Source organism: Lutra lutra, chromosome 2, assembly GCF_902655055.1.
Source record: "Lutra lutra chromosome 2, mLutLut1.2, whole genome shotgun sequence".
Taxonomy (NCBI): Eukaryota; Metazoa; Chordata; class Mammalia; order Carnivora; family Mustelidae; genus Lutra; species Lutra lutra.
The window spans coordinates 127,906,427-127,930,218 of NC_062279.1; positions in this window are offsets into that span (position 1 = coordinate 127,906,427).

Sequence of the window (23,792 nt, forward strand, 5' to 3'; positions counted from 1 at the left end):
AGCTTCAGTGGTTGTAGTTGTGGAGAGCCCCAGTGGGAGAGGTTGCCACACATTACCCTAAGAACATTGAGGAAAGTGATACCTCCAGCAGCAGCAAACTATTCACCATTTGAAAAAACAGCTTCTGGGAGCTATTGAGTCCTTGTAATGACTGAGTGCCTTATCATAATGCATCAAACAACCACGAGACTGGAGCTGCCTAGGAGGAGAAGTGTTTGTCAGATCCACAAAGTCATAAGGTCTGGCAGGTACATCAGCAATTTATCACATGATGTATAGTAGGGATTGGGTCCAAATAGTTTCAAAAAACAGACACTCTGATGTCTCTTCCTCAGCTTATACCTCATGGAACATTCCTTTCAGCTTGGAGTAAGGGTGAAATTGGGCCCAGTGTATATGCAGGCTGACTTAATATGTTAGTGTGAGCCAAGTATGAAATACTGATGCACTATAGTCACACTTAAGGGTAGCTGTAAATGATTGATGGGAGGAAATTTGGGGGCAGAATTGTGAACAATGTACCTAGATTTTTTAATTTTTATTTTATATGGAGTGAAAAGTGGCTTGAAGTAAGAGTATGTATGGTTTCCCATGCAATAGTGTGTGGTTGGATTGTTTGTCCTAGGCAGGGGTTGGCATAAACTATGTCCTGAAAGCCAAATAAAGTCCACTGTTTGTTTTTATATAGACAGTCAATTAAAAATTGTTTCTATATTTTTAAATAGCTAGAAAAATTTTTAGAAGACTAGCAATTTTTGTGATGTGTGAAATTTATATAAAACTAAAATTTCAGTGTCCATAAATAACATTTTATTGAAATCAGCAATACATTCATTTAGGTAGTATTTATGGTTATTTTTGTACCACAAAGGGAGACTTGAATAGTTGCAACAGAGATTTTATGGCCCACCAAATCTAAAATACTTACCATATGTCCATTACAGAAAAAGTTTGTAGACTCCCCAATCAATAATGTGGGAAAAGAATGGTTAGGATATTTTAGGCAAGTGTATTTTTAAAAGAACATTGTGAATGGATTCATGGGGATGGATGCAAACCTTTTGTGTCTCATATCAATAACCAGGAAAACAAAAAATCCATCGCAGAGGAGATGTTGACCAATCAATGGAAAAGATGATTCACTTGGCAGATGTAGGACATCCTCTGTCCATAGGCACCCTATCGCTTGCCCCAAGAAACCATGAGTTGAATAGCTAGTAGTACTTACTGATAAGGCTATGTATGGATCCAATAGCATGGGCTTTTATTTTACTCAAGATGATGTAGTTACTGTCACTTTACATGCTGATCTATCAGCAGTAGTTGATATGATACATCATTGAGCTGACCAGCTCTCCACTTAGTGTCAGATTTTAATATAGGATTCTTTCCAGCTTGGTGGGGCAGTGATTCACCCTTCCTGAAGCTGACATCCACTCCCACTTTCTATCTGCAGTGTTCACCACTACTTTGGTAGCACCACTACACAAGAGTTTGGAGAACATCAGATTTACTGTTGTGGGATCCATCAAAATAAATCCTTAGACATGACCATAGATATCTATTCATCACACAGCCAATCTGAGGAGTGTATGCCATTCACTGAAGTAGTCTATCTAAATCTCAGCTATGAGTCCTTGGGCTTGATATCCTACAAAATCTAACTGCTGTTCTTCAGGATGCATTATATGGTTTGACAAAATGTCCACTATTTGAGGCCATATCCTTCAATAGCCAGAATACATGGATTCAGGGCCAAGGAGGAGAAGTAGCTATGATTGATTCTTTCTAATATGACTTCAGTGACCCATTCTAGGAATTTGTCCCCATAGTTCTGGGCTCTGTGGATTAGAGCTTCTGTTTCCCAAACTTCTACCAGTGATACAGTAAGAGTTCTATCTTAACTGAAGTTATTGATACCAATAGACAATTGATAATATCCCTTCTCAGGGCCTTACAGGAGTTGTTAAGATTTGACTGGAGACGCTAATATTGAGTGTAGAGAAAGGAGAAAAGTATGACTTGCACTAACCTATAGTTGTTAATACTGTAACTTACTCCACTACCTCTTTATATTGAGCCTTTTTTGATGACTGACTAGTTACTGATTTGAAAAATTAGTGACAGAATGGTTTCAATGTGGGACATTAACAGATAACTCGGTGCAAAGGATGGACTATAGTCAATATTTTATGTGCTGTCATATCCCATTGGCCAACATCTGATTTCAGCCACAGCATGTTAGAGTATTCTGTGCACATTCAGACTCATATCACCATAGTACTGTCTTAAATACAAGTTGTGCTTTTCTCTGCTTCCTTCTGAAGCCTTGGGAACTCAGCAAGGGTGCAGATGAAAACCAGAGTGTAGGGAATTTAGTGTCTCAGGGTGATCTTCAACCAAAGTGTGGCAGGAAACAGTATTTAAATGCCCACTCTCCTATCATTTTCGTAAAATATTCAGGAAGGCATTATGGGAAATTGAGATTCCATTGCCTATCATATCAGCCTCAAAAATTTCATATCTTTATATTCACTTTTCCTAATTTCTTGTCTCCCTCTTCCTCATTTTTATTCTCTTTGATAACTTCCAAAATAAATTACCAGCATTGAAATTCTTGACTCAGGCTTTCCTTCCCAGTAATTAAAACTAAGATAGTATCTTTTGAAATATTGAAATTTAAAGAATTTTTGTACACTCAAAGCTGTTACTCTTTTTCTTTATGATTTCTGTGTGTTGGGTTTTGCTTATGAAGGCCTAAGCTACTTTAATATTCTGAAAATATTTGCCTATATTTCCTTTTAATGTTTTTATAGTGCATTGTCTGACTATTGATCATTTATTTCTATCTTATGGGATATTAATTTAGTGTTACTATTTAATAAATATAGTCAAGTACTTATCCTATCCATATTTTTTCATAGTTCATTCTCCTTATAAATTGATTTTTAATGTCACTTATGTTATTCTTACATAATTCTTACATAAATTTAATATGGTTTACTAGCCTATATTTATACCACTGTGCTCATACCTAAATGTTTTAATTACTTATATTTTGATTTCTGATTGAACAAGTTCTTCTTTCAGTGCTTTATTCATTTTTTTCACAATTGCTTTGTCTATGTTTGTATACATTCTGTTCAATATAAACTTTAAAATTTACATTTCAAATTCCATTAGAAAATCCCTTTGGGGTTTTTTATTGAGATCACTGAGAGCACATTGATTTTATATATTTGTTTGTGGATATATAACATCTTTACTGAACTTTCAGGAATTAATCAATTCAGGGTTTCTTTTTGGACCTTAGTATAATGGTAGTCATTTACTTATTTTCTCACTTTACCTACTTACATTTCTTTTTTTTTTTCCTACTTACATTTCTTAAGGTTTATGTGCATTTTATAGTTCATGTTTCTTTTTATACACTTTGTTCATGGGATCTCCTTTCTTCTGTAGTTTCTAGTCATTAGGGAGTGTGTAGGAGATGTGGTATACAAGCTATCGGGTTTTGTAAGTTGATATTTTATCAGGCCATCTTACGGAACTCTCTTATTGGTTTTATTAGGTATTTTTGTGCATATAGCTAGATTTTCTAGGAATATAATTATATCATTACCTACAGGTAATAGTTCTTTATTTCCTATTTTTACACATAAGAGACACTCCCTTCTCTCCCTCCACCCTTTTTTTAAATTTGATAGACAGAGATCACAAGTAGTCAGAGAGGCAGGCAGGAGAGAGAGGAGGAAGCAGGTTCCCTGCTAAGCAAAGAGCCCGATGCGGGGCTCGATCCCAGAACCCTGGGATCATGACCTGAGCCAAAGGCAGAGGCTTTAACCCACTGAGCCACTCAGGCGCACCCCCGCAACCCTTTATTGGTCATTTTCCTCATTCAATTTTTTTTTTTCTGATTATATATATATATTTTTTTAGGTTTTTATAAACATATATTTTTTTTATCCCCCGGGGTACAGGTCTGCAAATCGCCAGGTTTACACACTTCACAGCACTCACCATAGCACATACCCTCCCCAATATACGTAACCCCACCCCCCCACTCCCAAACCCCCTCCCCCCAGCAACCCTCAGTTTGTTTTGTGAGATTAAGAGTCACTTATGGTTTCTCCCCTCCCAATCCCATCTTGTTTCATTTATTCTTCTCCTACCCCCTCAACCCCCCATGTTGCATCTCCTCTCCCTCATATCAGGGAGATCATATGATAGTTGTCTTTCTCTGATTGACTTATTTCGCTAAGCATGATACCCTCTAGTTCCATCCACGTCATCGCAAATGGCAAGATTTCATTTCTTTTGATGGCTGCATAGTATTCCATTGTGTATATATACCACCTCTTCTTTATCCATTCGTCTGTTGATGGACATCTAGGTTCTTTCCATAGTTTGGCTATTGTAGACATTGCTGCTATAAACATTCAGGTGCACGTGCCCCTTCGGATCACTACGTTTGTATCTTTAGGGTAAATACACAGCAGTGCAATTGCTGGGTCATAGGGTAGTTCTATTTTCAACATTTTGAGGAACCTCCATGCTGTTTTCCAGAGTGGTTGCACCAGCTTGCATTCCCACCAACAGTGTAGGAGGGTTCCCCTTTCTCCGCATCCTCGCCAGCATCTGTCATTTCCTGACTTGTTCATTTTAGCCATTCTGACTGGTGTGAGGTGATATCTCATTGTGGTTTTGATTTGTATTTCCCCGATGCCGAGTGATATGGAGCACTTTTTCATGTGTCTGTTGGCCATCTGGATGTCTTCTTTGCAGAAATGTCTGTTCATGTCCTCTGCCCATTTCTTGATTGGATTATTTGTTCTTTGGGTGTTGAGTTTGCTAAGTTCTTTATAGATTTTGGACACTAGCCCTTTATCTGATATATCATTTGCAAATATTTTCTCCCATTCTGTCAGTTGTCTTTTGGTTTTGTTCACTGTTTCCTTTGCTGTGCAAAAGCTTTTGATCTTGATAAAATCCCAATAGTTCATTTTTGCCCTTGCTTCCCTTGCCTTTGGCGATGTTCCTAGGAAGATGTTGCTGCGGCTGAGGTCGAAGAGGTTGCTGCCTGTGTTCTCAAGGATTTTGATGGATTCCTTTATCACATTGAGGTGCTTCATCCATTTTGAGTCTATTTTCGTGTCTGGTGTAAGGAAATGATCCAATTTCATTTTTCTGCATGTGGCTGTCCAATTTTCCCAACACCATTTATTGAAGAGGCTGTCTTTGTTCCATTGGACATTCTTTCCTGCTTTGTCGAAGATGAGTTGACCATAGAGTTGAGGGTCTATTTCTGGGCTCTCTACTCTGTTCCATTGATCTATGTGTCTGTTTTTGTGCCAGTACCATGCTGTCTTGATGATGACAGCTTTGTAATAGAGCTTGAAGTCAGAATTGTGATGCCACCAACTTTGGCTTTCTTTTTCAATATTCCTTTGGCTATTCGAGGTCTTTTCTGGTTCCATATAAATTTGAGGATTATTTGTTCCATTTCTTTGAAAAAAATGGATGGTACTTTGATAGGAATTGCATTAAATGTGTAGATTGCTTTAGGTAGCATAGACATTTTCACAATATTTCTTCTTCCAATCCAGGAGCATGGAACATTTTTCCATTTCTTTGTGTCTTCCTCAATTTCTTTCATGAGTACTTTATAGTTTTCTGTGTATAGATTCTTAGCCACTTTGGTTAGGTTTATTCCTAGGTATCTTATAGATTGGGGTGCAATTGTAAATGGGATTGACTCCTTAATTTCTCTTTCTTCTGTCTTGTTGTTGGTGTAGAGAAATGCAACTGATTTCTGTGCATTGATTTTATATCCTGACACTTTACTGAATTCCTGTACAAGTTATAGTAGTTTTGGAGTGGAGTCTTTTGGGTTTTCCACATATAGTATCATATCATCTGTGAAGAGTGATAGTTTGACTTCTTCTTTGCCAATTTGGATGCCCTTAATTTCCTTTTGTTGTCTGATTGCTGAGGCTAGGACTTCTAGTACTATGTTGAATAGCAGTGGTGATAACGGACATCCCTGTCGTGTTCCTGACCTTAGCAGAAAAGCTTTCAGTTTTTCTCCATTGAGAATGATATTTGCGGTGGGTTTTTCATAGATGGCTTTGATAATATTGAGGTATGTGCCCTCTATCCCTACACTTTGAAGAGTTTTGATCAGGAAGGGATGCTGTACTTTGGCAAATGCTTTTTCAGCATCTATGGAGAGTATCCTATGGTTCTTGTTCTTTCTTTATTAATGTGTTGTATCACATTGATTGATTTGTGGATGTTGAACCAGCCTTGCAGCCCTGGAATAAATCCCACTTGGTCGTGGTGAATAATCCTTTTAATGTACTGTTGAACCCTACTGGCTAGTATTTTGGTGAGAATTTTTGCATCTGTGTTCATCAAGGATATTGGTCTGTAGTTCTCTTTTTTGATGGGATCCTTGTCTGGTTTTGGGATCAAGGTGATGCTGGCCTCATAAAATGAGTTTGGAAGTTTTCCTTCCATTTCTATTTTTTGGAACAGTTTCAGGAGAATAGGAATTAGTTCTTCTTTAAATGTTTGGTAGAATTCCCCCAGGAAGCCATCTGGCCCTGGGCTTTTGTTTTTTGGAGATTTTTGATGACTGTTTCAATCTCCTTACTGGTTATGGGTCTGTTGAGGCTTTCTATTTCTTCCTGGTTCAGTTGTGGTAGTTTATATGTCTCTAGGAATGCATCCATTTCTTCGAGATTGTCAAATTTGTTGGCGTAGAGTTGCTCATAGTATGTTCTTATAATTGTCTGTATTTCTTTGGTGTTCGTTGTGATCTCTCCTCTTTCATTCCTGATTTTATTGATTTGGGTCCTTTCTCTTTTCTTTTTGATAAGTCTGGCCAGGGGTTTATCAATCTTATTAATTCTTTCAAAGAACCAGCTCCTAGTTTCGTTGTTTTGTTCTATTGTTTTTTTGGTTTCTATTTCATTGATTTCTGCTCTGATCTTTATGATTTCTCTTCTCCTGCTGGGTTTAGGGTTTCTTTCTTGTTCTTTCTCCAGCTCCTTTAGGTGTAGGGTTAGGTTGTGTACCTGAGACCTTTCTTGTTTCTTGAGAAAGGCTTGTACCGCTATATAGTTTCCTCTCAGGACTGCCTTGTTGTGTCCCACAGATTCTGAACCGTTGTGTTTTCATTATCATTTGTTTCCATGAATTTTTTCAATTCTTCTTTAATTTCCTGGTTGACCCATTCATTCTTTAGAAGGATGCTGTTTAGTCTCCATGTATTTGGGTTCTTTCCAAATTTCCTCTTGTTATTGAGTTCTAGCTTTAGAGCATTGTGGTCTGAAAATATGCAGGGAATCCTTTGACACCGGTTGAGACTTGATTTAGGACCAAGAATGTGATCTATTCTGGAGAATGTTCCATGTGCACTAGAGAAGAATGTGTATTCTGTTGCTTTGGGATGAAAAGTTCTGAATATATCTGTGATGTCCATCTGGTCCAGTGTGTCATTTAAGGCCTTTATTCCCTTGTTGATCTTTTGCTTGGATGATCTGTCCATTTCAGTGAGGGGAGTGTTAAAATCCCCTGCTATTATTGTATTATTGTCGATGTTTTTCTTTGATTTTGTTATTAATTGGTTTATATAGTTGGCTGCTCCCACGTTAGGGGCATAGATATTTAAAATTGTTAGATATTCTTGTTGGACAGTTCCTTTGAGTATGATATGGTGTCCTTCCTCATCTCTTATTATAGTCTTTGGCTTAAAATCTAATTGATCTGATATAAGGATTGCCACTCCTGCTTTCTTCTGATGTCCATTAGCATGGTAAATTCTTTTCCAACCCCTCACTTTAAACCTGGAGGTGTCTTCGGGTTTAAGATGAGTTTCTTGTAGGCACCATATAGATGGGTTTTGTTTTTTTATCCATTCTGATACCCTGTGTCTTTTGATTGGGGCATTTAGCCCAATAACATTCAGGGTAAGTATTGAGAGATATGAATTTAGTGCCATTGTATTGCCTGTAAGGTGACTGTTATTGTTTATTGTCTCTGTTTCTTTCTGATCTACTACTTTTAGGGTCTCTCTTTGCTTAGAGGACCCCTTTCAATATTTCCTATAGAGCTGGTTTGGTGTTTGCAAATTCTTTCAGTTTTTGTTTGTCCTGGAAGCTTTTAATCTCTCCGTCTATTTTCAATGATAGCCTAGCTGGATATAGTATTCTTGGCTGCATGTTTTTCTCATTTAGTACTCTGAATATATCATGCCAGCTCTTTCTGGACTGCCAGGTCACTGTGGATAAGTCTGCTGCCAATATAATATTTTTACCATTGTACGTTACAGACTTCTTTTCCCGGGCTGCTTTCAGGATCTTCTCTTTGTCACTAAGACTTGTAAATTTTACTATTAGGTGACGGGGTGTTAACCTATTCTTATTGATCTTGAGGGGGGTTCTCTGAACCTCCTGGATTTTGATGCTTGTTCCCTTTGCCATATTGGGGAAATTCTCTCCAATAATTCTCTCCAATATACCTTCTGCTTCCCTCTCTGTTTCCTCTTCTTCTGGAATCCCAATTATTCTAATGTTGTTTCGTCTTATGGTGTCATTTATCTCTCGAATTCTCCCCTCGTGGTCCAGTAGCTGTTTGTCTCTCTTTTGCTCAGCTTCTTTATTCTCTGTCATTTGGTCTTCTATATCGCTAATTCTTTCTTCTGCCTCATTTATCCTAGCAGTGAGAGCCTCCATTTTTGATTGCACCTCATTAATAGCTTTTTTTATTTCAACTTGGTTAGATTTTACTTCTTTTATTTCTCCAGAAAGGGCTTTTATATCTCCCGAGAGGGTTGCTTTAATATCTTCCATGCCTTTTTCAAGCCCAGCTAGAACCTTGAGAATCGTCATTCTGAACTCTATATCTGACATATTACCAATGTCTGTATTGATTAGGTCCCTAGCCTTTGGTACTGCTTCTTGTTCTTTTTTTTGTTGTGAATTTTTCCGCCTTGTCATTTTGTCTAGATAAGAGTATATGAAGGAGTAAGTAAAATACTAAAAGGGTGGCAACAACCCCAAGAAAATATGCTTTAGCCAAATCAGAAGAGATCCCAAATCATGAGGGGGGAGAAAGGGGATAAAAAGGGCTTCAGGAAGAAAAAAGAAAAAAAAAAAAGAAACTATTAAAAAAAGAAAGCCGATAAAGAAAAAATATAAAAAGAGGAAAAATATATATATATATTAGATAAACTATTTAAAAAACGTTAAAAAAGAAAACGGTAAAAGTTAAAAAAAATTTAGCAGAAGAAGAGAAAAAGAAAAAAAATTGAAAAAGAAAAAAAAATTAAATTAACTGTAAGGCTAAAAAATCATGGGGAGAAAGCCATGAGTTCCGTGCTTTGCTTTCTTCTCCTCTGGAATTCTGCCGCACTCCTTGGTATTGAAACTGCACTCCTTGGTAGGTGAACTTGGTCCTGGCTGGGTTTCCCGTTGATCTTCTGGGGGAGGGGCCTGTTGTAGTGATTCTCAAGCATCTTTGCCCCAGGCGGTGTTGCACCGCCCTTACCCGGGGCCGGGCTGAGTAATCCGCTCGGGTTTGCTGGGTTTGCTTTCGGGAGCTTTTGTTCCCTGAGCGCTTTCCGTAGAGTTCCGGAAGATGGGAATGAAGATGGAGGCCTCCCAGTCTCCGGCCCGGAGGAGCCGAGAGCCCGGGGCCCCACTCCTCAGTGTGCTCTCAGAGAACAGCGCCCAATAACTCCCGTTACCCTGGCCTCTGGCCGCACTCCGAGTTGATCGAGCCTGGGACCGGTTCAAGGCAACCCCGAGCTGAGAGTCACTCCTCGGCTCTGTCTCTGTAGCCGGCTTCCCCGTTCTAATACCGGTAAGCTCTGCGACACTCAGACACCCCCGATCCTTCTGCGACCCTGCGGGACCTGAGGCTGTGCTGACCCCGCCCGGGCTTCACCCCAGTTAGGCCTCTGGAGCAATGTCCCTCAGCGGAACAGACTTTTAAAAGTCCTGATTTTGTGCTCCGTTGCTCCGCCGCTTGCCGGGAGCCGGCCCCTCCCCCCGCGGTCTATCTTCCCGTCGCTTTGGATTCACTTCTCCGCCAGTCCTACTTTTCAGAAAGTGGTTGATTTTCTGTTTCTAGAATTGCTGTTCTTCTTCTCTTCAATCTCCCATTGGATTTGTAGGTGTTTGCAATCTTTAGATAAGTTATTTAGCTGATCTCCCGCTACCCGAAGTAGTCTCAGCCTGCTACTTCTCCGCCATCTTGACTCCTCCTCCTCCTCATTCAATTTTTAAAAAAGTTTCCGAATATAGAGGAAGCAAATTCTGAGCCCATATGGAGATACAACCTATGTTCAAGGAGATTGAAACCAGCTAACATATCAGTATAGGAATCCCAAACAAGAAAACCAAGTTGCAGAAGAGCCAGTATTCAGAGATTGACCAGAATTAGGTCCCAACGCACTTAGTAAGAATCACCAAAGGTCAAAATCAAGGAGCAGAAAATTCAAGTCAAGATTCAAGAATGTCAAAATTACTTTATTCTGTGACAGAATGTTTAGTTTGTAAGGCAGATAGGAGGTGATCAGAAATCGGAATGTATAAGCTGGGAATTGAATTGGCTATAGTCATGACAAGGGAAACTTATAAGGAATAAAGGAGGTAAATGTCCAACTGAAGTTGTCGGAATGCTGTCTATCTTTGTGGGATTTTGTGCCCTAATCATCCTAGGGCTTATAAGCAAACAGCATAAACATTTTGTTTCTTTCTTTTCCCAAAATAGTGAAGAGTTTGCACAGAGAACCTATGCAAGGTTTCTATTGAGTGGCTAAGCCTTGGATATAATAATTGACTGCTAATAGTAAGTAAAGTAGAAATTCTTTAAATTAACTTCTAGACACTGTTAATTATATTTTGAGATAAAAGGTGAAATAATTCTTGATTTTCCTCCCCCCACCCCAAAATGATAAGGAGTATTTTTTTTTTTTTGAGAATTAGAGTAAAAGAACTACTCATCAGCGGCCTTGTTTCCATTATATCAGGTGATATCTATCAAGTCCCAAGTCTGAATGTAATTTGAAAGTTTATGACGATTGACTATAAATCCTAGCCTAAGAAGACATTTAAGACCATTTTATTACAATATAAAATAAGAATATAATTTAGAAGGTATTATTTTATATTTATTATCTCCATACTTATGTCTCTTTGTTGCAAGCATAGAGATAGGTTAGGCCATGTTACTTGGTTACAAGAAAAAATAAAATCCTACATATGGATAAAATGAGAGGAATGAATGAAATAGTATCAGTCATACAAATTAAAATAACATAAATTAGTATAAATAAGAGTGTTAAAGAGTGTTAAATAAATAAGAGTGTTAAAATTAGTATAAATAAGAGTGTTAAATAATAATAATGCTATATACATGGCATTATAGTCAAAGAAACTCTTGGTAAAGTCGTGTCAGCCCTGTTAAATATGAAACCAGAGAATAGTTTCTGTCACCCTTGACAGAATGAGAAATGTATTGGGTAAATCCAGCTGCATAGAAAATTAAAAGCAGGAACTGATGAATAGAGGCCGATCAATGAAAAACTATTGTATTGAGCAGATGGTTCACTAGTCTGTAATAAGTAAAGTGAGAATAATAAAAATGTTTGTATTCAGTATTAACAAGAATTTGGCTATAATGGAAAATGATCTGAAAAAAAAATAGGGAAAAATGATGAGCATACACAGAGAAAACTTCATGTTTTATTTTATTGGAAGGATGAGCTGTAGAGGAAATATTGGCAAAAATGAAAAGGAAATGACTGAAAAGTATTGAAATTAAAGAATGGTAAAATTGCAGGTATAATTTAATGAGAATGAAATTCTAGAAAAAAATTTATGACATTCACATATTAAACACTGATTCATTTTCATTAAGTCTAAAATGATAAACACCACCATGAAAAATTATGATTCATGCATTATTTTAAAGCTTTGTGGAGAAAGTTCTATTTGTATATCAAGTATGCAATATGGATTAGTAAGTAATTATTACCCCCCCAAAATGTAGGATCAATTGTAACAAATAAGTAAAATTTTAATGTTGACATTTAACACAGTTTTCTTTGGCTTACTCAAGAAAATCTGTAGTTCATATACTTGAGTGTAAAAAGGAATTCATTCATTTATCAAGAAGCATTAAAATATTTAGTGCTCTAAGGTTAGAGCCAGGACCAAAATTAATGAACAATTTGCAAGTTTAGCAGTTGTGGCAAGATTTAAATTTCTTTTCAAAAGACAGAATTAAAATGATAAACACCTATGAATAAATAGCTTTTATACCACATAGTAATTGCCAGAACTCTCATGTATTGGGAAATAACTGTGTCCAATTTTGACAAAGTGACATATACATAATTGGTCATGCATTACAATTCACTTCCCTAAGAATTTGTCTAAAGGGAGATGGTAAACTCTTCTCTCTTCCCTGTCAGATGCATTATAGAATTATAGTAACTTGATCATTATTGCTGCAGAAATGACTTTTTTTAAAGTTCTTATTTTTCTTGAAGTTTCACCAACATGGAGAAGGTTTTTTTTTTTTAATTTTTATTTATTTATTTATTTATTTATTGTACAGATAGAGATAAAATTTGTGAGGCAAAAGCTTAGGATTTTTTTTTTAAACTTCTGTATAATTAACATACAATATTATGTTAATTTCATGTATAGAATATAGTGGCTCAGCAATTCTTTTTTTTTATTTAAAGATTTTATTTATTTATTTGACACAGAGAGAGAGAGAGAGAGGTCACAAGTAGGCAGAGAAGCAGGCGGGGCGGGGGGGGGTGGGGAAGCAGGCTCCCTGCTGAGCAGAGAGCCTGACGTGGGGTTAGATCCCAGGACCCTGAGACCATTACCTGAGGCAAAGTCAGAGGTTTTAACCCACTGAGTCACCCAGGCGCCCCCAGTGGCTCAACAATTCTATACATTGCTTAGTGCTCATCATGATAAATGTGCTATTAATATCCTTCACCTTTTTGACCCATCCCCACCATCCACCTCTCCTTTGCTAACCATCAGTTTGTTCGTATTTAAGAATCTGTTTTTTTGTTTGTCCCTTTTTTCTTTGTATTCTTCATTTGTTTCTTAAATTCCAAATATTAGTGAAATCATATGGTATTTATCTTTCTCTGACTGATTTCATTTAGCATTATACTCTCTAGACCCATCCATGTTGTTGAAAGTGGCAAGGTTTCATTCTTATTTATGACTGAGTAATATTGTATATCATTATATATAAACACCACATCTTTCAAAAGCCCAGGATTTTATTAAATAGAAGGATCTCATGTTTTTTGCTAATCACTTAGTTATTACTCGTGAAGAAATGAAAGAGCATTTTCTGCCCTAGAACTGGACCAGAACCCTGACGTATAAAATTTCAGGACATAAAGTACATTCTGAAGTGTCCCAGCCTCTCTCAGCTAATTTCACCACAGTGAACACCTAAAACCATACCTTGATTTATCATGTTTTACTTTATTGCACGAAACAAATATTGAGGTTTTTGTTTTTGTTTTTTAAATAAATTGAAGGTTTGTGACAATCTTGGTTCCAACAAGTCTACTGGTGCTATTTCTTCCAACAGGATTTGCTCACTTCGTGTCTCTGTGCCACATTTTGGGAATTCTCATAATACTTCAACCACGTAAAGTATTATTGTATTTGTTATGGTAATTTGTAACTAGTGATTTTTGATGTTACTTTGTATTTATTTTGGGGTACCATGAACCATGCTCATGTAAGATGGTGAGCTTAATCAATAAATGTCATGTGTTCTGAACGTTTCACTAACTGGCTGTTTCCCCATCTCTCTCCCTCTCTTTGGGTCTCTCTGTTCCCCAAGACATAGAAATATTGAAATTAGGTCAGTTAATAACCCCAAATGGCCTCTAAGTGTTCAAGTGAAAGAAAGAATCACAGGTCTCTCACTTTAAATCAAAAGCTAGAAATAATTAAGATTAGTGAAGAAAGTGTTTCAAAAGGCAAGACAGGCTGAAAGCTGGGCCTCTTGTCTCAAACAGTGAGCCAAGCTGTGAATGCAAAGTAAAGTTTTTGAAGAAAATTGAAAGTGCTACCCCAGTGAATACACAAATAATAAGAAAATAAAATAACCTTGTTTGCTGATATGGAGGAAACTTTGGTGATCTGGATAGAAGATCAAACCAGCAACAGCATTCCATTAAGCCAAAGCCTAATCCAGAACAAGGCTGTCACTCTCTTCAATTTTATGAAGGTTGAGAGGTGAGGAAGCTACAGAAGTAATGAAGCCAGGAGAGGTTGGTTCATGAGGTTTAAGGTAAGAAACTGTCTCCATAACATAAAAGTCCAAGGTAAGAAACTGTCTCCATAACATAAAAGTCCAAGGTAAAGCAGCAAGTGCTAAGGTAGAAGCTGCAGAAAATTACCTAGAAGATCTAGCTAACATAATAAAGGTAGCTAAACAATAGATCTTCCATGTAGATTAAATACCCTTCTAAGATGACATCTAGGACTTTTATAGCTATAGAGAAGAAGTCAAAACATGGCATCAAACAGGTCTGGCTGACTCTCTTGTTAGGGGCTAATGACTTAAGTTGAAGCTAATGCTCATTTACCATTCCCAAAATCCTAAGGTCCTTCAGGATTTATTTATATTTATTTATATTATGCTGAATCTACTCTGCCTATGCTATATGAATGCAACAACAAAGCCTGGTTCACAGCACATCTGTTGACAACATGATTTATTGAATATTTCAAGCCTACTGTTGAGACCTTCTGCCCCCCCCAAAAGGATTCCTTTCAAGATATGACTGTTCATTGACAATGCACCTGATCACTCAAGAGCTCTGATGAAAATATATAATAAAGATTAATGTTGTCTTCATGCCTGCTAACATGACATCCATTATGCAGCCCATGGATCAAGGAATAATCTCGACTTTCAAGTTTTATTTAAGAAATATGTTTTGTAAGGCTACAGTTGTCAGAGATGGTGATTCCTTTAATGGATCTGGACAAAGTAAACTGGAAACCTTCTGGAAAGTTCACTATTTTAGATCCCATGAAGAATATTTGTTATTCATAGGAAGATATGAAAATATTAACAGTCACAAGAATTTAGAAGAAGTTGATTCCAACCTTCATGAATGACTTTGAGGAGTTCAAGACTTTAGTGGAGAAAGTAACTTCAGATGTTGTGAAAATAGCAAAGGAACCAGAATTGGAAGTGGAATTTGAAGATGTGACTAACTTGCCATAATCTCATGATAAAGCTTTAATCCATGGGGAGTTGCCTTTTATGGATGAGCAAAGGAAGTGTTTTTTTTTTTTTTTTTGAGGTGGATTCTGTTCCTGGTGAAGATGCTGTGAAGGTGGTTGAAAGGACAACAGAGAACTGAGAATATTATATCAACTTAGTTGGCAAAGCAACAGCAGGGTTTGAAAGAAAAGACTCCAATTTTGAAAGTTCTACTGTGAATAAAATGCTATCACACAGCCTTACATGCTACAGAGAAATTGTCTGTGAAAAGAAGTCAATCAAATGGGCCTAACTTTATTATTTTCTTATTTTTAAAAATTGCCTCATGGAGCACTGGGTGTTATAGACAAACAATGAATCTTGGAACACTACATCAACTACACTACCACTATGTGGAACGCTACATCATCATGTTATGGTGACTAACATAACATAATAAAAAAGTTGCTACAGGCACCCTAGACTCAGCAACTACCTCCCTGATTAGTCAGCAGCCATCAACATGAAGACAAGACCTTCCAGCAGCAAAAAGATTATGAGTCATTGAATGCTGAGATCATGGTTAGCATTTTTAGCATAAAGTACGTTTAAATTAAGGTATATACAGTTTTTTAAAGACATAATGCTATTGCATACTTCATAGACTAGTATAATAAAACATAAATTTCACATGCACTGAGAAACCAAAAAAAATTATTTGACCCACGTTATTGCTCTGTTTGCTTTATTGTGGTGATCTGGAATGCAACCTGAAATATCTCTCAATTATACTGTTTGAAAGATTTTTACCCATCACAAAAACATACATGTTCAGTATTTAGATATGTAAGTAATCTAATGACAAAAAAAGAGGAAAATAGTAAGCACATAATTGAAAAAGGCAAGTCATAAACAACACCATGTTAACCAAACTTCTCTATATGTTTTAGCAATATTTCATCAAAACTATCTGTGACAAAGTGAAAATGCAATGTTTTCCTCTTTGTTAACATGGGAATAGTCAATAAGTGATGACGCTCTAAGTTGATGGCAGAAACAGAATTAGAAATAAGCCATTCATTCATATGCTCTGTATTTAAGCTGAACAAAGATAATGGAAAATCATGTATTCTTCCATAACGCTATAGTTACATTCCTAAGAAACTACATGTTATCAAAGTTGTGTTATAAAATTTTTAGTAAGGGATGCCTGGGTGGCTCAGTTGGTTGGACGACTGACTTCAGCTCAGGTCATGATCCCGGAGTCCCGGAATCGAGTTCCGCATCGGGCTCCCAGCTCCATGGGGAGTCTGCTTCTCCCTCTGACCTTCTCCTCACTCATGGTCTCTCTCACTGTCTCTCTCTCAAATAAATAAATAAAATCTTTAAAAAAAATTTTTAGTAAGAAAAAATGATTGTGAGTTAAAGTTTAAGATTTGAAATACAACTGGTTAGCTTCAAGGATTAACTAAGTAAAGTGTCTTCTGTTCTTCTAAGTGTATTTTGTTATTATAAGTTACAGTTAACATTGTAGTTGATCAATACTGACCAAAAAAGTAACTTAAGCATCACTAGGAAAATCCTGACAATAACTCTAATAAGGTTTTTGCTCAAAAGTAATGGGTATTTTATCTCATACCAATGAGGTTGGAGACAATAAAAAATGGAAACAATAAAAAAACAAAAAACCCAGAAAACAACATGTGTTGGTGAGGATGTGGAGAGGTTAAAGCACTTGTGCACTATTGGCGGGTGTGAAAAATGGTGTAGATACTGTGGAAAGCAATATAGCATTTCCTTAAAAAAATTAAAAATAGAATTACCATGTGATATAGCAATGCCACTTCTGGGTGGGTCCCAGAAGAATTAAAGGAGGGACTTAAAGAGATATTTGTATATCTATGCAGCATTATTCACAATAGGCAATAGGTAAAAGCAACCCAAGTGTTTATTGCCAAATGAATGAAAAAACCAAATGTGGCATATACATACAATTAAATATTATTCAACCTTAAAAAGGAAGGAAATTCTGACATAGGCCACAATGTAGATGAGCCTTGAGTACATTAAGCTAAGTGAAATAAACTAGTCACAAAAGAACAAACAACATATGATTCTACTTATGTAAGGTACCTAGAATAGTCAGTTCATAGAGGCAGAAAGTGGAGTGGAGTTTCCAGGGACTGGGGAAAGGGCAATAGGGAGTTATTTAATGGGCATAGAGTTTCAGTTTTGCAAGATGAAGAGTTCTGGAGTTTTGTTGTGCCATAATGTGAATATAACTAATACTACTGAAGTGTACATCTAAAAATGGTTACAACAGTAAATTTTATGTTAAATGTATTCATAACAATTAAAAAATTTTAAAAATATAATGGACTTTTACAATTGCTGCTAGCACAAGCATAAAGACATCATTACATATATGCATTGTTAATAATATTATGGCACAGTCCACTCATCAAAGGTAGACAAAAAAAAGATAAGTTTACAGTTTGAACACAGCCTTTGAAAGTGGTTGTGTGTGACTAAGCCAGACTCTTCTAATTGGTTCATGGACATTCTCAATTATCTGGTAATGACTAATAGTGGTCTCTGTAAAACAAATTCCATTTCAGAATTAATCTATCTTGTAGGTCAGTTTGTATTATAAAAGTTTCCCACCATAGGAAAATTATTTTGGCTGAAGTAATTTTGTATTTCGGTTTCATCTCAATGAAGTGTTTATATAAGGATATTTTGGTACGTGAATGGCCATTTTGTAAGCAAGTCCTACACTTTCATTTCAGTCCTGGCATTTGCTTTTATGTTTATGATTACACTGGGACCCAGAGATTACCTGGTGTGACAACATTTTTATTTTCATATATTAAGGGATCTATTGGCTGCCACTAAGTTGATATACCCTAAAATTAAAAAGTGAATGTTCTACATCTATGATTGTATCCTTATATAATTATATTTAAGTTAGAGACTTTACTTTTTACAATAATTTATAGTTTGCAGTCCTTTCACAGGCTATGGTTTTATTTTTAAATTATTCAGTCAATTCAGACTTTGATTTAATACCACAAAATTAGCATAGTGTAACAGTAACAGGTTATTGAGAAGAGAGGCAAATTTGATCTAAGAATGATGTATTTGAGCCAGAGGAAGTCCAAAGGGCTCCACAAAGAATTTTATAAGAGACGGTTTCTCATAGTTTGAATAATGAAGAGCAGTGGAACAATAAGTAGAGAAGTTATGCTTCTCAGAACTCAGAAAACCTTTGCCTTAGCATTTAGAACTAGATTTGCCTTGCATGAATTCTGTTTTGTAGATACTAACTTGTGTAATGAATGGTTCATTAATGGTAAGTGCAATAGTACATTCCCACTGAAGAAATTTTGAGATGATATCTAAAAATTTTGTTTTTGGAATTTTCATGGTGTACATTTTATCGTACATTTTCAGATGAATTCATCATGATGTATTAATTTGTAAAAGGAACTTATCATTTAGTTTCAGCAAAACAATATTGTCCAAAATATTAAACTAACAGTTTAAAATTTATTAGATGTGTTCTTGTGTTTGTATTTACTTTCATGTTTTTATCTATGAGCTATAAACACTAGAAATGTATTATTGGCTTTATGTTTATATTCGTTTAAGAAATATTATAATAAAAACAAGTTAATACTGGCAACTTAACAGAATTTTTTCCTGCATTTGTACATGAACTAGAATACACTGGGATATTCTAATCCTTAATACTTAATGTTGGAAAATATTGTCTCTGTGTCTTTTATGTTTTTGGAATGTAGAGTTATTTTGTCTTTGGGAATCACAGTAAACTGATGCATTTAGAATTATTTTGTATGATTCTTAGAAGAAAGACTCAAGAAGTTATAACAATATGAAAGTAGACATGCAATTACATATATAGAAACAACTACTAGGATATCAGCCAATCAATACATGATTTTAAAAATTCATCTATGATAAAATGTATAAAGTATTTGATAAAGTACTTCTTTGCATTATGAAGTGACATGCTGAGAGCATCAATAGTATACTCATTCTTTAAATCTTGCATTTAAATTATTTGAAAAAGTTTTTTCCCAACTATTAGCCATTTTAAAAACCTTGGATTGGGCTTAAATATTTTGAAGAGATCTAGATTGTACAATAGTTGTTCAGTTTTTGCAGTGAAAGTAAAAGATTGAGGTCAAAGGGTAAAGGACAGTATGGCTTAGACTTTAAATGGAAGGAGAACAGAGACAAAGAGAAAATGATCTGGCATTATGTGCTCACATCAATCGTAGTAATTAGGCTTTGCAGTATCATTAGATAGGATAACAATAATTTATAGCCTTTCATGATATTTCACATGCTAGGCATACAGAAGCACATGATAGCAGGACCCCTAATATTTCTCATTGTTATTTTTTTCTAAGGAAATAATGACATTCAATTGTTATGAATTGGGGAGATATACAACACAAATTTGGATCTTATCTCTAAAGGAGAAATGATGGAGTGTTTAATGCCTTGTAACCAGCTGCAAAATGTATGGAAGCAGTAAAATGCTAACAAGATATTGAGGTGAATATTTCTAAGAGTACAGTATTTAAATTTATAAAAGTTAATTTGGCATTACATTAAACATCAAGTTAATGTTCCTACCAGCCTAACAGCTGAACTATAACATATTATGCCATGGTGTTAAATTGAAGCAAGATATTCCAGGTTTGGGTTGTGGAAAATCAATCATTATTCAGCTTGAATTTTCTAAAGCTGTCATTAATATAAAGGAAAACCCCTGCATGAATACTTTGGAAATGCAGTCTCTATGACAGGAAATGAGAAATGTCTTAAACAGTTAAATATTGAATTTAAATCAATATGATGGTCAGCCTTAATGGAAAACCATGTTTATTCTCTCTCTTGAACATTAAATTAAATTGAAGGTCTAATTTTTAGTTAGTTTTCAAGGCATATTTGCAGAGGGAATTATAATAATTAAATTAGAATTTTTCCTTGAATTGGAGCTCTGAGTCTTCAAGTGCCCAAATTAATCATAGTGAAAAGGCAATTCCATTTTTAAACTTGATTTTTGAATTCAAGTGTTCAACATAGTTATATGCTTTAGTGTAGTGTTATCCAATTTTGAAAACCTATCAGATGCCAGTTTTTGAGGAATTGCTTTAGAGAAAATTGACTCACTAATTAATATCAAAGGCCATGAAACAAGGGTGCAGGGTCTTGCCAATTTCACAAGTTTTAAATGTATTGTAAAAGTTATAAAAGGTAATGTAGCTAGTTTTATCTTCCCTTACAATAGCTAGAATGGAACTACCTTAGGGTTATGCTCAGGTGAGATTTTTGTTCATTCTATCCTTGGTTTTCCTTGTCTGGCTATAGTTCTCATCCAGATAATCTCTTAATAGTTTAAGCCAGAAAGTGCAGAAGCTGAAGAGATGCTCTATGTCATCTGATTCTTTAAAAAAAATGTAAACACTACTTTTAGTCACATTTCAAGGTTTCTCTCTGCTTATATTGATAACTTCTCTGAAAATTTGTGATTTGTGATTAGGTGCCATAAAATCCCCTTCTCCCAGTTGCTAATTGAACCAACAATTGCACTCTTCTTTCAAAATAAAGCTTTAACTTTACAAAAGTTAGTCATGAACAGATCTAGTATGTCTGTTAGAGGCTTTTGAATGAGGATTAAAAAATCCCCAAAGCAGCATGAGCACCTGCTAAATGAAGAGATAGACTTGAAATATAAAATAAAACCAGAAATACACTTATATCTATCTGACTGGGGCTTCTAGACCTTGCAAATAAAATCTTACTCCTTGACTGGCTTTTACTTTACTCAACAGAGTATTTCATCCCTACTTCTGATGCTGTGTAATCTGGTACATTTCAGCTGATTCCTGAACCTCAGACACCAAGCATATAAGATGAATATTACCCATGAATTCTCTCTTCTTGCTCCCAGGTAAACCTTTGAATATTTGCTCATTAAACTATACTTTGGGGGATGGTAACCCATGTAGTACTGGGATATTAATCTGGATTCCAGTGATGGCTGTCATGATGGACAGACTAAATGAAGGTATTTAGGAGGAGAGTCAGCAGGATATGGGGGCTGGGATGCCAGAGACAAGGTAGATACCACTGTTCAGTCCTGTGGAAGGGTGATGCCATTTAGTGAGATGGGCATTTAGTGGGAGGACACAGAGGGAGAAGAATAGAGGAGTGGGAATAATGAGAAGAGGAGTTCAAAGTTAGCCTATTGGGTTTGAGTTGCCTCTGCTACATTCAAGTGGGGATGTAATAGATAGTGTAATTTTATATAGGATTTTAAGAAAGGGATCTTGGCCAGAGGAATAGATTTGGGATTCAAGAATATAGAAAAGAATTGAGATCACAAATGTGGGAAAGATTGACCAGGTACAGTGTATGGTTAGGAAAAAAACTTCCTAAGAACAACACCATTAAAATAATAGAGGCAGGAACACATTCACAAAAGAACAGAGGAGAAAAGGTTGTGAGGCATGTTATCCAACGGCTACAGGGGAAACACTGTCCAAACTCAACGCCTTTCACAATCAGCCTCACTTTCACTTTCTGAACTTTTATCTTTTCACTCTTCACTTCAGTAGGAAAAACTCTGTTGTTTCCTTCACATGACAAATATGTTTGTCTTTCTTTTTTTCTTCATAGTAACAACAACAACAACAACAACAATGACAACAACATAGAACATGAGATCTACCCTCTTAAGAAATTTTTAAATGTATGGTATAGTATCGATAACTGTATGAACATTGTTGTACAGCAGATCTCTGGGATTTTGCCTTGTATGACTGAAACTCTATACCCATTGAACAGCAATGACCCATTTTCCCCCCTCAGCAGCCCCTGACAACCACCAGTAGTCTACTTTAAGTCTTTTATATATCTCATATAAATGGATTCATGCAGCAAATGTCATATTGTAGCATATGACAGTATCTCTCTCTTCTTTTTTTTAAGATTTTATTTATTTTTTTGACAGAGAGAGATCACAAGTAGGCAGAGAGGCAGGCAGAGAGATGGGGGGAAGCAGATTCCCTGCTCAGCAGAGAGCCTGATGTGGGGCTGGATCCCAGGACCATGGGATCATGACCTGTGCTGAAGGCAGAGAATTAACCCACTGAGCTGCCCAGGAGCCCTCAGTATCTCTTCTTTTTAAAGATGACTATTATCCCACTTTATTTCCATTTCTATATCCATTCATCTGTGATTAAGTTATTTTCACCTTTGGGCTATTGTGAATAATGCTGCAATGAACATAAGAATACGATTATTTTCTTGAGATTCTGCTTACAATTAAATTTGGTGGGTCATAGTAGTTTTATTTTTAATTTTTTGAGAAACCTTCATACTGTTTTCTGTAGTGACTGTACCATTTTACATTCCCAGCAAAAGTGCCCAAGAATTCCAATTTCTGCATATCTTTCTAACGCCTCTTGTTTTCTGGGGTTTTTATTTGTTTGTTTTTGTTTTCAGAATGGCCATCCTAAGAGCTGTGAAGTGATATTTTATTGTGGTTTTGATTTGCATTTCCCTGATGATTAGAGACATTGAGCATTTTTTCATATACCTGTTGTCTATTGGCCATTTTTATGTCTTCTTTAGAGAAAATGTCTTTTGTAATTTTTTAATTGGGTTATTTGTTTGTTTGTTTTTTTGCCACTGAGTTATAAGAGCTCTTTATACATTTTGTAAATTAATCCATTAGCAGACATATGACTTGAAAATATTTTCTCCTGTTCCATAACTTGCCTTTTCACTCTTTTGTTTGTCTCCATTGTCCATACAAAAGGTTTTTAGTTTGTGTCATCTCTCTTCTCTGTTTTCTTTTTGTTGCCTGTTTTTTTTTTTTTCTTTTTTGGTTTTGTTTTATTTTATTATAAAGAGAAAGCATGAGGGGGTTAGGGGAAGAGGGAGAAGGAGAGAGAGAATCTTAAGCAGACCCTATGCCCAGCATGGAGCCCAACATTTGGCTCCATCTCAGGACTCTGAGGTCATGACCTGAGCTGAAATCAAGAGTCAGGCACTTAACAGACCGAGCCACCCAGGCACTCTTATTGCCTGTGTTTTTAATGTCATATTCAAGAAATCATTGCCAAGATCAATGTTATGAAACTTTGCCTCTGTTTTATCCTAGGAGTTTTATAAATTCAAGTCTTACATCTAAGGCTTTAGCCTATTTTGGGTTGATTTTTGTGTATGGACTAAGAAAAGAGATCAATTCTATCCTTTTACATGTGCATATCTAGTTTTTCCATAACATTTATTAAAAAGACTATTCTTTCCATGTAGGTAATCTTGGCACCTTTATCAAAGATCATTTTGTAGTTTATGTGTCCATTTATTTCTGGGGTCTCTATTTAGTTCCATTGGTCTATATGTCTGTCTTTATGCCATTACCATACTGTTTTGATTAATGTAGCTTTTGAAGGCAGGAAGTATATAGACTC